Source organism: Sebastes fasciatus, chromosome 22, assembly GCF_043250625.1.
Source record: "Sebastes fasciatus isolate fSebFas1 chromosome 22, fSebFas1.pri, whole genome shotgun sequence".
NCBI lineage: Eukaryota > Metazoa > Chordata > Actinopteri > Perciformes > Sebastidae > Sebastes > Sebastes fasciatus.
Window position 1 is genome coordinate 1018445 of NC_133816.1, and position 17241 is coordinate 1035685.

Sequence of the window (17241 nt, forward strand, 5' to 3'; positions counted from 1 at the left end):
AATGGTAAACAGTGTATTCTCCTGTTGGTGTTGACTCTTGTTTTGAGTTGTTTGGTAGATTGGATGATTGAACTCTCTATCAGTAACAAGGAACAAACAAGACATATTGGCTATTTAACACTTTATTCATTTAATACACCGTCAGGAGCCTCAGTAGAGGTGGAAGATCCATACGCAGCCACAACAGCCTGGCACCTCCTCCTCATGCTGGTCACCAACCTGGTCACACGTTGCTGTGGGATGGCGTTCCATTCCTCAACCAGGATTCGTTGCATGTCAGCCAGCGTGGTTGTGTTGGTCACTCTAACACGTACTGCACGCCCAGGCTGATAAACAGGCTTTCCAACCCTGTAAAATACAATGCCAATTAGCATTGTAACAACAGAGAAATAATCCACCAAACACAAATTTCCAAACTTTTTTTCCAAGTTTATATTGTCCATTTAATCCGCGAAAAAACAAAATCTGCTGGCTGTAGTTTCATTATTAGTGTACAAACATGAGAGCAGTATAAATGTTCTCATCAAATCTCAGCAAGGAAGCGAATAGGCAAATTAGCCCAAAATGTAGAATTTCTTTAATTGTCAAAAGTGTTGTCAGTTACTAACTGAAAGAGGAGCCTTGTCATTTCTTCCAACATACAACTGTTTAGTACTGTAGTGATAAACTGACTGTTGCCAACACCTTCATGTCATAACATCAATATTCCTGCCACAGTGAGTTCCTCCTGGGACTTCCATGCTATAAATACAATGCTGAGAGCGGCTGTGGAATAAAATATCCACCAAATGTTGCATTCTTATGTTAATACAAATCTGCGTATACTTCTATACTTCTAATGCTCAGACCATTTCCCCACACCTTTGTCTTTCAGCTAGTTTACACACTTCTGTCTGTGCCAGCTGCCACAGTTTAAATATCGAGCCGGCACTAGTTTGACATTGAGCGATAGTCCCGTCTTCATATCTGTCATGAAGCCCGGCTGTAAATTCATCACAAGTTTTTGGGCTTTTGTTCCGCTGGAGCTTGGCATGCTCTCTGCTTTTGGACCGGAGCGTCTGTGTTTGTTCCAAATAGAGAATTGGAGATCAGAGCGAGGCATTTCTGCACCTGTATCCCCTTCACATCTCATCTCATCTCTCTCTCTCTCTCTGCCTCTCAGACACACTCCTGTTTTATGTGCATGCACTGAATTAAAGCTGCTCCAGGGAAGATTTTTGTAAATGTATGCACCTGTCTCATCAGACTGGATCACAAAACAGAGCTGTAATCTCTGAGAGCATCACCACCCTACTAATTTACACGCTCAAAATAAATCCTGATGCCTGAGAGAGACTGATCTCTGCCAGCGAGAGGCGAGGAATCAAAACTTAACGATGAAATTCAAGCTGTGATTGAGGGAAATCTAACCTCAGTATTGTTTGATCTGCTTTTTAAATTCCTGTCCCATCAGTTTCCTTAGATGGAAACCATTACTGACAGGTCGGGCTTAAATATGAGGATTTCAAATAGCTGGTTTATGCCTTACACCAAATTTTGAACATTGCCGAGTTGGTTAAAGGTCATTTTGTAAAACATAATCTGAAAGGAAGTTACACACAAAGCTGGTCATACACTCTACAATTTGAGCCCATTTCTGACCTGATTTTTGAGCCGCACAACTCATTTTAGAGTCTGACTGAATTTCATCTTCGTCGGAGTCATTTGCCGTTTGTCATCCAGAGAGAGCAAACCGATCAACTGCTCCCGACCGGCCGTCAGACTTTTTCTGTCGGATCAGGATGTCGGTCAGCCGTTTCAGGCCTCGCACAGTTGAAGCAGAGCCACGAGTCGATTGCCTGTTAAAACGATGTCTTTTTTCTCAATGCACTTGTGCAAAGTGGTAAACAGAGCGTCTTAAAGTGCCATGGCAATGCGTCATGTGGACGGAAGATATGGAGGCCACATTGGTCAACAAGCACCATAATACATGGCTCTTTGATGTTTCCTCATCCTCCTCCTATCACAACCGATATAAACCAGAGAAATGTTGGCAGACATTGCCTTGTTGGTTAAGGGCAGGGCTCAGCAACCTTTACAATCAAAAGAGCCATTTTAGGCAAAAAAAAACAAAAAAAACAGTTTGGAACCCCAAAACATGTGATCATTGTGATGAAGGTAACACAGTTTATAGTCTAAGTATATGGTATATAAGTCTAATGCAGTGAGGGCCAAAGAGCAAATGTACTACGGAGTATTAGGGCCACATTGAGGGAAAAACATCTGAGATTTATAGAATAAAGTCGTATTATTACTAGCATAAAGTCCTAACTTAACGAGAAAAAAAAGTTGTAATATTACGAGATTAAAGTCAGAAGTTTACGAGAAAAAAAAAAAAACACATAAAATTACTACATCATAATATTATGACTTTATTTTCATAATATTAAGATTTTTTCTCGTAAACCTATGACTTTATTCTCATAATATTATGACTTTATTCTTGAAATCTCGGATTTATTTTTTTCCTCAATGTGGCCCTAATACTCCGTCGTACCATAGACCTACAACAATGATAGATAAAAATGAAAATGTAAACAAAAAACAGTTATCTATTTCCATTTTTAAAACTCCACAGGGAGCCTCTGGAGAGGGGCTGAAGAGCCGCATGTGGCTCCGGAGCTGCAGGTTGCTGACGCCTGGGTTAGGGTTAGGGTAACCTTAATGGTTAAAGATCTCCGCTAGCAAACTAATTTCTTCCTGCCTCGCATCTTTCAAACAAATCGTTATGGACAACAATTATCAATAGCCAGAACAGTACGGGCCGTTTTATTTGATTTCTTTACACGTTCAGTGTGAGCATATAAATCGTGAGCTTTGGCTTTACAGTACATCACAGACGACTGACTCGTACAGTAGGAGTTGGAATTTAACAACATCAGAAACGAGACCATATCAGCCCTATCCATGCAACTTTACAATGGCTCCCCGTTCATTTCAGGAGAAACTTCAAAATCCTTCTAATTGTCTACAAATCTGCCCCTACATATACAGTATATCTCAGAGCTTCTCACCCCTTACAGCACCACCAGACCCCTCAGATCCACCCAGCGTGGCCTGTTGGCTGTGCCCCATTCATGGAGAAAAAAGGCTTTTTCCTGTAGCGGCTCCTCGGCTCCGGAAAAGCCTGCCGGAGGATGTTAGACGAGCTGAGTCTGTTGATGCTTTTAAGATGCACCTTAAGTCACTTTTATTTGCTGGCTTTTAATTGTGTTTAACCTGCTTTCCTGTCTTTATCCGATTCACTGGGTTTGAATTGCGTTCAAACTTGTTTTTATTTTAAAGGTCCCATATTGTAAAAAGTGTAATTTTCATTTCTTTTTTATATAAATACTGTGACACAGCCCGTATTCAGAAACTGTTCCTTTGAAACAAGCCGTCAGGATTTCTGTACATTTGTGATGTCATAAATCAACAATGTATAGACAATTTCACAGTTTTAAATGTAAACATTCTAAATGTGTATTTCTCTATGTCTCTATGCTTGTATGTGTATGCATATATGTCTATCTTTGTGTGCACTTTGGTGCGAAACCGTTTTAGTGCTATAAACATGAAATAAACTTGAAACTTGAAGCATTTCTTGCACAGGTTTTTTTTCTTCTTCTTTTTTTAACATAAGATTTTTTGCTGAACAGATGAGAATAACGTATCTGTATCTTAAGAGGAAAGAAGAGCAAAAATCTGCAAAATACGCCACATTAAAGAAAACATTTATATGTTTTGTGATTACACTGGCAAAAGTGAAAAACAAGTCCAATCCTGATGTGCACCCCAGCTTCTTTGAATAAACATGTTATGAAAATGCATCTAACTAAAATGGAAAGAGTCTTTGTCCTTCGCCAAGCATTCATCCGATTGACTTCGCACTTGGCGGGTACATTGTTGAGGACCCAAGGAAGCACAGTGTTGAGTATGGAGTGGTTTGGATGAGCGGTTCTTGAGAAAGCTGCAAGCAGCAACACCACAGGCCAACCATTCGGCACGTACCGAACATGCATGCTTTGAACGGGCACTGCAGCCTGTACCCACTGTCTCAAGGTTTACTTGGCTGAGCAGTTGCATCTTATTATTTGTGTTTCTTATTTAATGTTCTGTCTAAGGAAGTTCATAACTAACCGTTTAACCGTTAACGGACATTAAGCATTTTAACCGATTAACGCTATCGGTTAAAACGGTTAAAAGAAATGTTAATAATGAACTCAAAAGCTGAGCAGCTCAGAGGAGCGGCTCGTCTCTTTAAGGAGAAAAGCTGGTCCACCTTAACAGCCCACCTTAAGAGGCGGAGCCGGAGTTGCAGGATACAGGAAGTCGGCTCTGGTCTCTGGCTCGCTTGGTTGGAGTGGAGGAGTTGTAGTTTCATAGCATTTATTCACCGACAAATAAACTGTAGACACACTGCTACACCTACGTTCACAACTAGAACGCCACCAACAACCTCACACTCACCGCCAACACACACACACAGTCTGTTGGAAACTCACTAAAGTTACACAGACTAGGTCATGCTAGAGCTGCTAATGTAGCACAAACACACACACTGTTTGTTGGACACTCGCTAAAGTTCCACCGGACAGACACACAGCTGACAACCTGCTAAACTAAACTAAATGTGCGGGTAAAAAAAATGTTACTGGGAAAGTGGCTGACAGTTAACGCTCCCGGACGGTGAACTTTTCAAAATGAGCATCCCTAAGCTACACAGGTTGAAACAACAAACAGATGGTTGTCCATCACTCACGTCCTCACTACCATCCTTCCATGGGAGGAGCTACTGTGGAGGTTTTAAACTACATTTGTTTTTTTCTAGGTGCTACATCCTTTCACCAGCTATAAATGGACCCAGAATATTAATAGGGTACTCTGCCTCCTCACTGACTGTCACTAGAAGTCGGTGCCCTTGAGCAGGACACCTGACCTTCAGCTGCTCCGTGTGCAACACGCTGTGTTTGTACAGCAGCTGGCAGGTGTGAATGAGTCCAACAGCGTGAATGTGAAGCAGAGTGTCGCTGACGTGCAACGTGCCGACTCAGCAAAACTCTCCCCAAAGAGGAAAGTGAGCGTGACAGAGAAATGTGACAAAAGGGAAAACAAAATCCCACATGCACCAAAAATCTGCTTGTTAGGTTCAAACAAATAGCCCAGTCATCATAGACGTTACACAGCAGTGTGTGTGTGTGTGTGCGTGTGTGTGTGTGTGTTTCATTTATTTTTCATTATTGTCGCACACATTTTCAGTCCGTATGAGACCAAATTGTTAAAACCAAAAACGCCATTTCTGCACACACACACACACACACATACACGTTACAATTTTCCACTGCACAGCATTTTCATTATTTTCCATCACCCATGTAGAGAGAAGTAATTGGTGTGAGTTAAAACAAACAGGGTGCTGTTAGTTATTTCAATTCAATTCAATTCAATTTATTTTTGTATAGCGTCAAATCACAACAGAAGTTATCTCAAGACGCTTTATATATAGAGCAGGTCTATGTCCGTACACCATAATTTAGAGACCCAACAAGATCCACCAAGCGCACTGTGGCCAGGAAAAACTCCCCGATTACTGGGAAGAAACCTGGAGCAGAACCTGGAGCAGAACCGGGCGCAGGGCGGGCGGTCATCTGCCCAGACCGGCTGGGGGGATAGATAGATAGATAGAGAGAGAGAGAGAGAGAGAGAGAGAGAGAGATAGATAGAGAGAGAGAGAGAGAGAGAGTGAGAGAGAGAGAGAGAGAGGGAGGGAAGCAGCCACAATAGTAGCCTAGCAGCTGTAATAGCTAATACAAGTAGGACTAATAACACAAAACCAATAGTGGTGGATGGAAAGAGTGATAATACAAATATCGGAGTTGATGTCATCGGGTCGTCCTCAGACGGGCTTTCAAGCGGAGTAACACTCACAACAGGCCACCATGTGGTCGTGGCTGATCACGGTTCAGCTCTTTGTGACCATCAACCACCGCTACTGAACAACGTTATGAGTGTTAACATATGAATTTACAAAGCTGTTTTCCCAGAGACAGCCGCTCTGCAAAAGCAAAAAATTATAGAGCCAATAGTGATTTTCACTATTCACACATGCACTACAAAGGAACATTCACACATGCCATGGTAATGCTGCAATAGATGGGACGAGGAACAGTCCAGCAGATGGTGGTAATGTAACACTTATGGATGTTGACCGGCATGAAACTCTATACACGGGGTAAGGCCAGATGCACGTGGCATTCAAAACAGGAGCTTGTTTGCAAACAAAAGAACTTGTATTATTACATATTACTATGTATTGCTTATTGATTTTCAAATCACCTACGAAAGCGTTGGTGTAAATGCTAAACCATAAACAAGTCACGTATTCAAAGATATCATCAGCAGAGTCCTGTGATTGGTCCGCTCGCTCCACGTCAGACCGACGTAACCCTTTATGTGACCGTCCCTGCAATGTTACTGCTTCCATTCTCAACACAGCCTTACCGGCATTTTCCGTGAAATGTTAAGAGGTCTTGAGGTGGGAAATTGGTGGTACAGGTTAGAGTTGGGCCGGCGTGTTACTGAGGTGGAAGCTAGAAAACATATTTTATTTGATGGTCTTTCCACAGGAATCAGTCACAAACGCAACATGTCTCCACAGCAGCTCACCGTGCGCTCCCGAAGGCGCATGGATCCGCTGCGCCCCGGGCCACGACTGCTGAGGGGCACCGGTCTGGCCACGTCCTCACTAACGCTGTGCTGGAGTCACAGAGAGAGATTAATACAATGAAGGATATATGCAACCAATTAAAAAGAATGAATGACGTTCTTGGTGAAATAAGCCACACATTAAAACCCCTTGTTAAAAAATAAATGTTTGTCTCAACTCACCTCGTTGCTTTACATTCTGTGTATCTCATCCAAACGGCGCTGTATAGCTGCTGCATTTGGCTCATTGTTAGGTGGGCCAGGGTCCGGTTCATCCATCTGTAGCTCCTCTGGAGCACAGACACACCACGTTGGTTTGCCACATTGTGCAGCACGCAATGTTGGTTTTGGCACAGTGGTTAAGGCATGTCATCTCTGGGACATTAGTTTAAATGTGTTTTTGTTGTGCCTTTCTGATGTTAAACATTATGCGCAAACTAGTTCAGAAATATGTGGGTTTTTTTTTTATCCCACTTCATAAACAAAGCTCAGTAAGTTGAGTCGAAAAATTATTTATACACATTTGGCGAGTTTCAGTACTTTGTAGTTTGACACTCCAAACGACAGAGTCACGGTCCGCACATTCTCACGTCACGTTGATTTCTCTACATCCCGGCGTGTGCATGAAACACAGCGTACGCAACATTTTAGTACGTGCGTACCATTTATACATGAGGCCCCAGGTGACAAACAAGACACAGGAACTTGGCTTGAGTCTTGGAGAGAAGCCACTGCACTGCTACGTTCACAGCTGGAACGTTACTGATAACTTCATACTCACCGGCACACACTTGCTCCCTCTCTCTCAAACGCACACTCGCTAACGTTACGGGCCGCCGGGCCTGCAATACACCGGCTAAAATCAAACCGGTGCAAGCTCGTACACCGGACTGGACCGGCAAAACCGGAAATCAACTCTAGTACAGATTTCCCTGAATACTGATCCCTGCTCCCATTCACACATGACCCCATGCAGGAAATGATCCAGAACATTTCAGGGACTTAAGATGTTTACTTGACTGAAATGCACTTCACCCTCTTAATCAAACTATTACAATCAGAGTGTTGTAATTACTCCACCTTACTCTCCTCAGAGCTTTAATCACATCATCATCACTTCATTACTGTGAATTTTAATGGAACTGCTGTAAACACCAACAAGTTGAAATAAATGAGCTTTTGTTTTTCTTACAGGAAAATATGGTGTAGAAGTTATATGTGTGACAAAAGTCAGTATAGGGTGTATTTTCTGAAGGTATCACTGATTATATTCATGAATTTTTAAACAAGCATGTTGCAGTTCTTGTGTTTACATACACACAACTTTGCAGATTACACATTATCCTGCTCTTATTCACAATAAAGTTAACTCATTTTTTTAATAGTGGAGCCGCAGACATCCTGAATATTCAGCGTATTACTGTGGGAAAGGAGCTTCCACAGAGCAGACAGCAGCAATCACCCTCGGCCTGCTCCACCGGCGGCGACGGATAAGAAGCTTACATTTTGAACGCATAAAGTTTTTACACACAAATGAGATTAATTTCATCATGGTGCTGAGAAGCATTGTAGCTTAGAAAATCTGAGCTCTTTCATATGCTTAGAACATAACCTGAGGGGGGTGGGGGGGGAGACTGGGTCTACATATTCAGTCTGCTGTCAAATCAAATCAATTTATTTTTGTATAGCGTCAAATCACAACAGAAGTTATCTCAAGACGCTTTATATATAGAGCAGGTCTATGACCGTACACCATAGTTTAGAGACCCAACAGGATCCACCAAGCGCACTGTGGCCAGGAAAAACTCCCCGATTACTGGGAAGAAACCTGGAGCAGAACCGGGCGCAGGGCGGGCGGCCATCTGCCGAGACCGGCTGGGGGGATAGATAGATAGAGAGAGAGTGAGAGAGAGAGAGAGAGAGAGAGAGATAGATAGAGAGAGAGAGATAGAGAAGCAGCCACAATAGCAGTCTAGCAGCTGTAATAGCTAATACAAGTAGGACTGATAACACAAAACCAATAGTGGTGGATGGAAAGAGTGATAATACAACTATCGGAAAGCCAGCACTGTCCAGCATCTCTCCTCAGTACGTCCATGTGTATTGGTGTGGGACGTCCCTGCGATCGATGCCCGTGCGTTGGTTCCTGCAGCATCAGCATGCTTGCTGGGAGCTCTTGATGTCTTTGGCAGTGATTGAGAAGTGTTATTCTCCAGGCTGCCACATTGTCACTAGGTGTTGGAAATCCCTCGTTAGCATTGGTAGTCCCTCGTACAGACGTAGTTAATTAGGGATGGTAGCAGTTGGTGTCAAGCAGGCACCGACGCGGCAGCAGATGCAGCCACAATACCGGAGACCACCAAGATCCAGGTGAAACCCTGCTCCAAGTGTACCCATGCTCCGGGTATAACCTCGCTCCCGGTGTGATCCCGCTCCAGGTATGACCTCGCTCCAGGTGTGACCCCGCTCCACGGTTAGCTGCGAGAGAAGGAGGCACAAGGACTCCCGGGAAGGAATGAAGTTAGTAACAACATGGACATGGGACATGAGTATATACATAATGAGAGGGGAGCTCAGTGTGTCATAGGAAGTTCCTTATGACAGTGTGTCATAGGAAGTCCCCCGGCAGTCTATGCCTATAGCATATTGATATAAGCGTTATCAAAGAGGAAAGTCTTTAGCCTACTCTTAAATGTAGAGACGGTGTCTGCCTCCCGGACTGAAACTGGGAGCTGGTTCCAGAGAAGAGGAGCTTGATAGCTGAAGGCTCTTGCTCCCATTCTACTTTTGGAGACTCTAGGAACCTCAAGTAACCCTGCATTCTGTGAGCGCAGTGCTCTAGTGGGGTAGTAGGGTACTATGAGCTCTTTAAGATATGATGGGGCCTGACCGTTTAGCGCTTTGTAGGTGAGGAGGACGATTTTAAAATCTATTCTGGATTTTACAGGCAGCCAGTGCAGAGAAGCTAATACAGGCGTAATATGATCTCTTTTTCTAGTTCTAGTCAGTACACGTGCTGCAGAATTCTGGATCAACTGGAGAGTCTTAAGAGACTTATTGGAGCAGCCTGATAATAAGGAATTGCAGTAATCGAGTCTAGAGGTAACAAATGCATGGACTAATTTTTCTGCATCATTTTGACACAGCATGTGCCTGATCTTCGCAATGTTACGTAGATGAAAGAAGGCAGTCCGTGAGGTTTGTTTTATGTGAGAGTTAAAGGACATATCCTGGTCGAAGACAACTCCCAGGTTCCTTACGGTGGTGCTGGAGGCCAGGGCAATGCCATCTAAAGTAACTATATCATTAGATAATTTGTTTCGGAGGTGCTCAGGGCCTAGTACAATAACTTCAGTTTTGTCTGAGTTTAACATCAGGAAATTGCAGGTCATCTAGGTTTTTATGTCCTTAAGGCATGCTTGAAGTTTAGTTAACTGGTTTGTTTCGTCTGGCTTGATTGATAGATATAATTGGGTGTAATCTGCATAACAATGAAAGTTTATGGAGTGTTTTCTAATAACATTGCCTAAGGGAAGCATATATAAGGTAAATAGAATTGGTCCAAGTACAGAACCCTGTGGAACTCCGTGACTAACTTTGGCGTGCATGGAGGACTCATCGTTGACATGTACAAACTAAGATCGATCTGATAAATAGGACTTAAACCAACTTAGTGCAGTTCCTTTAATGCCAATTAAATGTTCCAGTCTTTGTAATAGGATGTCATGGTCAATGGTGTCGAAAGCAGCACTGAGATCTAGCAAGACAAGTACAGAGACAAGTCCTTTGTCCGATGCCATTAGAAGGTCATTTGTAATTTTCACTAGTGCTGTCTCTGTGCTATGGTGCACTCTAAATCCTGACTGATAATCTTCGAATAAATGATTGTTCTGTAGAAAGTCACACAGCTGACTGGCAACTACTTTTTCGAGTATTTTGGAGGTAAAGGGAAGGTTAGATATAGGTCTATAGTTGGCTAGGACCTCTGGATCAAGAGTGGGCTTTTTAAGAAGAGGTTTAATTACAGCTACTTTAAAGGACTGTGGTACATAGCCTGTTAGTAAAGACACATTGATCATATCCAGTAAAGAGGTGCTAACTAGAGGTAAAACTTCTTTAAGCAGTTTAGTTGGGATGGGGTCTAGGAGACAGGTAGATGATTTAGATGAAGAGATCAGTGAAGTCAGTTTGTGGAGATCGATAGGAGAAAAGCAGTCTAAATATATATCAGGTTGTACAGCTGTTTCTAAGGTTCCTAAGTTTGAGGATAAATTGGTACCAGTTGACGGTAGGAGGTGATTAATTTTGTCTCTAATAGTTATGATTTTATCATTAAAGAAACTCATGAAGTCACTACTACTGAGGGTTGTAGGAATACATGGCTCAATAGAGCTGTGACTTTCTGTCAGCCTGGCTACAGTGCTGAATAGAAACCTAGGGTTGTTCTTATTTTTCTCTATTAATGATGAGTAATGGGCTGCTCTGGCATCACAGAGAGCCTTCCTATATGTTTTAAGACTATCTTGCCAGACTAAATGAGATTCTTCCTGTTTGGTGGAACGCCATATCCTTTCCAGTTTCCTCGATGCTTGCTTTAATTTGCGTGTTTGAGGGTTATACCATGGAGCTGACTTCCTTTGTTTTACTAACTTCTTTTTTAGAGGGGCAACAGAATCAAGTGTGACTCGCAGTGAGTCTGTAGCACTATCTACAAGATGATCAATTTGGGTAGGGCTAAAATTAACATACGAGTCCTCTGTTATATTGAGACATGGTATTGAATTTAATGCTGATGGAATCGCTTCCTTAAATTTAGCTACAACACTATCGGATAGACATCTAGTGTACACACTTTTATCTGATGGTGTATAGTCTAGTAATAAGAATTCAAAAGTGATTAAATAATGGTCTGATAAAAGAGAGTTCTGTGGAAAAACAATTAAATGTTCAATTTCAACGCCATATGACATAACAAGGTCGAGGGTGTGGTTAAAGCGGTGAGTGGGTTTATGCACGTTCTGCGAGAAACCAATTGAATCTAATAAAGAGATAAACGCAGTACTGAGGCTATCATTATCAACGTCCACATGAATATTAAAATCACCTACTATAATGACTTTATCTGTTTTCAGGACTAAGCTTGATAGAAACTCTGAGAATTCAGATAGAAATTCAGAATATGGGCCTGGAGCGCGGTACACTATAACAAATAAAATTGGCTGTAGTGCTTTCCAGGTTGGGTGTGAAAAACTAAGAACAAGGCTTTGAAATGAGTTATAATTTAGTTTAGTTTTAGGGTTTATTAATAGGCTTGAGTCGAAGATGGCTGCAACTCCACCTCCTCGGCCGGTGTCTCGAGGAATGTGAGTATTAATATGACTCGGGGGAGTGGATTCGTTTAGGCTGACATATTCTTCCTGACACAGCCAGGTTTCGGTAAGACAAAATAAATCAATGTGATTATCTGATATTAAATCATTTACTAGTAGAGCTTTAGATGACAGAGATCTGATATTTAAGAGTCCACATTTAATTCTCCTGTTTTGTTGCTTTATTGCAGTGCTAGTGTTAGATTTTATTAGATTATTATGTTTAACTCCTCTTCTGTTTACTTTTGATTTAATTAATTTAGGTGGGGCAGACACAGTCTCAGTTAGGTTTGGGGTTAAGCTATGGGTGGGTAACTGCTCTAGTGGAAGCGCAGAGAAGTGTGTAAGACTACAGCTCTGCGTCCTGGAATGACTCCTGGTTTGTCATGGATTTGTTCCACCAACAATCTTGGTAAGATTTCTGGATAAGAGAGCCGCACCATCCAAAGTAGGATGAATGCCGTCTCTCCTAATCAGACCAGGAATTCCCCAGAAAGGGTTCCAATTGTCAATGAAGCCCACATCGTTTGCTGGACACCACCACGACAGCCAGCTGTGGAATGACTTCATGCGGCTATACATGTCGTCACTGGTCAAGTTGGGGAGGGGGCCAGAGAAAACTACGGAGTCCGACATTGTTTTTGCATATGCACACACCGATTAGACATTAACTTTAGTGACCTCCGATCGACGTAACCGGGTGTCATTACCGCCGACGTGAATAACAATCTTACTGTATTTACGTTTATCCTTAGCCAGCAGTTTCAAAACAGATTCAATGTCGCCCGCTCTGGCCCCCGGGATGCAATTAACTATGGCAGCTGACTTCGCTAACTTCACGTTCCGCAAAATGGAGCTGCCGATAACCAGAGTTGGTTTCTCAGCGGGTGTGTCGCTGAGAGGGGAATATCTGTTTGAAACGTGAAGCGGTTGGTGGTTAACCGTGGGCTTCAGGGTACGACTATGCGTCCTTCGGACAGTCACCCAGCCTCCCGGCTGCTCGGGGGTCGCCGGGGGACGGCTAGCAGAAGCTAAGCTTGGCCGGTCTGCACCGGCTAGGGGCTGGCTAACTACAGAAGAAGCTAAAGCTAAAGTGCAGAACCGGGCTTCTAACTCGCTAACCCTCGCCTCCAATGCAGCGAATGCACTACACCTAATACATGTACCATTAGCTCTAAAGGAGGCAGAGGAATAACTAAACATAAGACACACAGAGCAGGGGAGAGCAGGAGAAGGAGAGAGAACAGGAGAGCAGGGGAGAGCAGGAGAGGGAGAGAGAACAGGAGAGCAGGAGAGAGCAGGAGAAGGAGAGAGAACAGGAGAGCAGGAGAGAGGAGAAGCCATCGCTAACGGCTAAGCTACTGCTAAGCTACTGTTATGCTACGATACGATAGCCCAGCTAGCGTTAGCCGAGCTGAATATTAAGTCTCTAAAAAGGAGCGAGTTGTGAGTGCTTAAGCAGAACTAGTGTAGATATAAATGTAGCGGGTAATTATCCGCTGTAATGAAGAGTATATAACTATATTGCCCTGGATGTGCTAGAGCAGCTACAGAACACAGCAGCACACAGAAAGACAGGCAACCGGAAATGAGGCAATACGCTTACCGTAAGCACGTCAGCACCAATTCTCTAGTGGGGTAGTAGGGTACTATGAGCTCTTTAAGATATGATGGGGCCTGACCTGCTGTGTGTTGTTGTTTGGGATGGTTGTGCTCGGTGAAGCCCGGTGAGACACTGCTGGTTTCTCTGCTTCCTTTAGCACAAACTTCTTGTTCTTTACTTGACAATTTCCATTTCACGTAACGTTCTACTTCTATTATTATTTTACCATGTTTGTCTGACAGCTTTCGTTCATTTTCAAATGAATTTGACTAAAATCGGCTCATTAAATGTGTGTTATCAGTCATTGTAAGCCTCATAGATGTGGGTCAGTAGGGGCCTGCTACGTTGTAAAAGTGAAGGCGTAACTTAAAAGCTACATGTTCTAACACGTTGTAAAACTGAGTGAAACGTTTTTGATATCAAACAAAACAGCTTCTTTAGGTTTAGGCAACAAAACCACTAAGTTAACTTAAGAGAAAAATATAAGGTTTTGGCTTAAAATAACTATATTTGAGAAGTGAAACTTAACGCTTGTGAACATAAAGACAACTTCTTATGCTTTTGCACATCTATGAGGCTGATAACCATTGATAACGCCCATTTAATGACCTGATAACCGGCTGGATTTTCTGAGCTCATGAAAAGTTTTAGAGATATGTGGTTTTCACAGGACAGTGAAAACCACACGATGATCTCGTAGAATATGATGCATTGCTGTAGATTAAACTAGCCAACAATATATACATGAGTTAAAATTAGCACAACCTTAAGCATCTACAGCAGGGAAATGCAACATATAGTGTACATTAATGCAGCAGCAACGTTAATCCAGAAACCTCATATAATAGTAAAACAAAGAGTACTTTTAAGTAAATTTAGCTGATAATACTTACATACTTTTACTTAAATAAGGTTTTGAATTCAGAACTTTTACTTGTAGTGCAGTATTTCCCCAGTATTGTAATAATACTTTTGACATTAGTAAAGGATCTGAATACTTCTTCCACTACTGATGCTTGAACTTCTTTTGTGCTTTTGACTTTGTTAAGCACATAGATTCAATTATCTGAAATCACTGGGACACTGGATACAACTCTGAGAAAAGTTGGTACCAGAAAATATTCAATATCTTCCTCTACAGTATATCCTCCACCATTGCTGCTTTTAAAGCTGAAGTAGGCCAGATTGGAGCAAATGTGATTAGAAAAAGTTATTTTTATAAAACGGTCGCTATATTGTGACAGTAGTACATGAAACAGGTAACCCGAAAAAAAACATTTTCCTCTGTGTCCTCCGTGTCCTCCGGTGCTCCTAACGGCATCTGCAGGATTTCACAGACCGGAGGAAAACAAGCAGTAAAAGCTGATCTGAGGTCTGCTTTCCATCTGCCGTCTATGAGAGCCGGCTGTCAATCACTCTGAACTCCGACCAAATGGTCAAACTAGACAGCACTGATCAAATACGAATCAATATTCTGTTACCTTAATGCCTACTTCTCTCCTCACATGTTTTCAGAATCATCTTGTAGTGCACGGTTTAGCTGTAAAATGAGAACGTTCGTGACGCCGCCGCATTGTGAAATCTGGTGAAGGAACGCACAAGTTCTGGTCACATGACCGGAGCACAGCCAATAGGAACGCTCTGTCTCTGAAATGACCTGTGATTGGTCAAAGTCTCCCGTCACAGGCTAGATGTTCTAAAGCCTGAAAACAGAGCCATGAGGAGGAGCAGAAGTCTAGTTTTCTCTCAGAACACTTGAATTACAATATGCTGAAAGGTTATTATGGGATTTTTACCCAATGATGCCAAAAATATACTGCCTACTGGAACTTTAGCAAGAGGTAGAACATTTTTATGTAGAAGAAAATGAAATGCCAATCTTTATTTTGGGGGAAGTTTGAGGGGGGTAAGGTAATATTAGTCCAGTTTAAACAGAGATCAAGACTAAACAATCCCACTTTGAGTTATCCTGGATTAACATTTCCCCCGCTGCACCATGTATGGGCTCTGGAATTTATCTTAACCCTGAAGATCTGTACAGTATAATGGGTAAGTCTTTGTTCAAACTCTTAGAATGAATGAAACAACTTAGTGTAAAACGTCCAATAAAAGTTCAAACAAAAGAGTCAGTGAGTCAATAATAAACCGATAACTCAGGCTCACAGCTGTCAAATCTAAAATGGTCTCCATCAAGTATACAACCTGTACACTCAACAGGCTTTACCTAGCTCAGGTCACAACAGTGCTTATGAAACATCACGCCACTGTGTAAAACAGCCCTTTGGACCTGGGCCATGTGACTCCACCCTGCTGTTTTATTCAGCTCTGTGCTGCAAGGGTGTAATTTTCATTTCAACATCATGGAGGACATCACCTGGGAACAGCTCGCGCTGGTATGAGTCTTCACTAATGAGAACAGTATGTTCTTAAAGAGATTCCTGTGTATAAGATACGGCATGTGCTGTACAGCTCCCTTTGTTACTTAACAATGACATCTTTACCTGATAAGAGGATGATTGGCAGTTTGAACCAGGAACCTTCTCACTGTGAGGCAACAGTGCTAACTGTTAACTGGTTGTGTAATAGCAGTCATAACAACTGGTTGAGTGGTTGATGGATGAACAACCAAAACATGTCTGGTTTCCAGTGGTGGAAATATTCAGATAATTTTCTTAAAAGGACTGTTTGTAAGAATCAGAAATGTCTTGTTAACAGCTTCACCTGTGGCCGTTAACTCAACGAAAGTCAGCGTCCTGTTGCTCGCGCTTGTGCTCGCTCTACATAGACATGAAGGAGCATCGCTCAAAACAGTGAGGCGACACACGTCAGCTAAAAGCACAATATCACTCTATATTTCAGCTGCTTGGCAGTAATGTTAGCTGACCAGACGAAGGTCTCTCCATGAATCAATGCTGATCCTAGTGTTGGCTTTTCCTGCCTCAGCCTCCCGACCGCGGCCGGAGGGAACAGGGGAGACACCGGAGTTTTGGTTGGAGACGATAACGTTTCTCTCTGCGGAGCCCCGTCACTTCACAAGACACGGGAAACCTCTGTTGGTCTGGAGGAGCTGCAGCAGTTATTTCTGCACAAACGTCCACTGAACATTCACTAGATATTCTCAGAGCCAAACTAACTCTTCTGCAGTGTATAGTGTGCGCGCATGCACGTGAGAGGTGGAACGAAAGAGTGAGAACGAGCGCGGTGTGTGAGTGAAGGCAGGCAGAGGAGCAGAGGAGCAGAGTACAGCAGAGACTCCGGTCCTGGAGACCAAAGCTACGGTCTCCCCCGCGTCCTCCGACCGCGGCCAACACTGTTTAACAGACGGGCTTCACTAGATACAACCAAGAGGTTTTGGTGCTTCACTGGAGTTTGTGTTGGAGTCTGAGTCTGAACAGCGTAGACACACGCGATCGTGCATGAGACACTGACCCGCAATGATTTATACGTGTAAGAAGTTACAAACAGTCCCTTTAAGTAAAAGTAGTAACATTACAGTGTAGAAATGTCCGGCTCGCTGTACATTATCACTTACTTATTATATTCCAT

The 17241-nt window shown here is 42.7% G+C and overlaps 1 pseudogene; it reads right to left on the reverse strand.

Annotated features, from left to right (window-relative positions):
• Positions 1–12006: 12006 nt before the first annotated feature.
• LOC141760791 (uncharacterized) lies at positions 12007–13508 on the reverse strand (annotated as a pseudogene).
• Positions 13509–17241: the final 3733 nt, after the last annotated feature.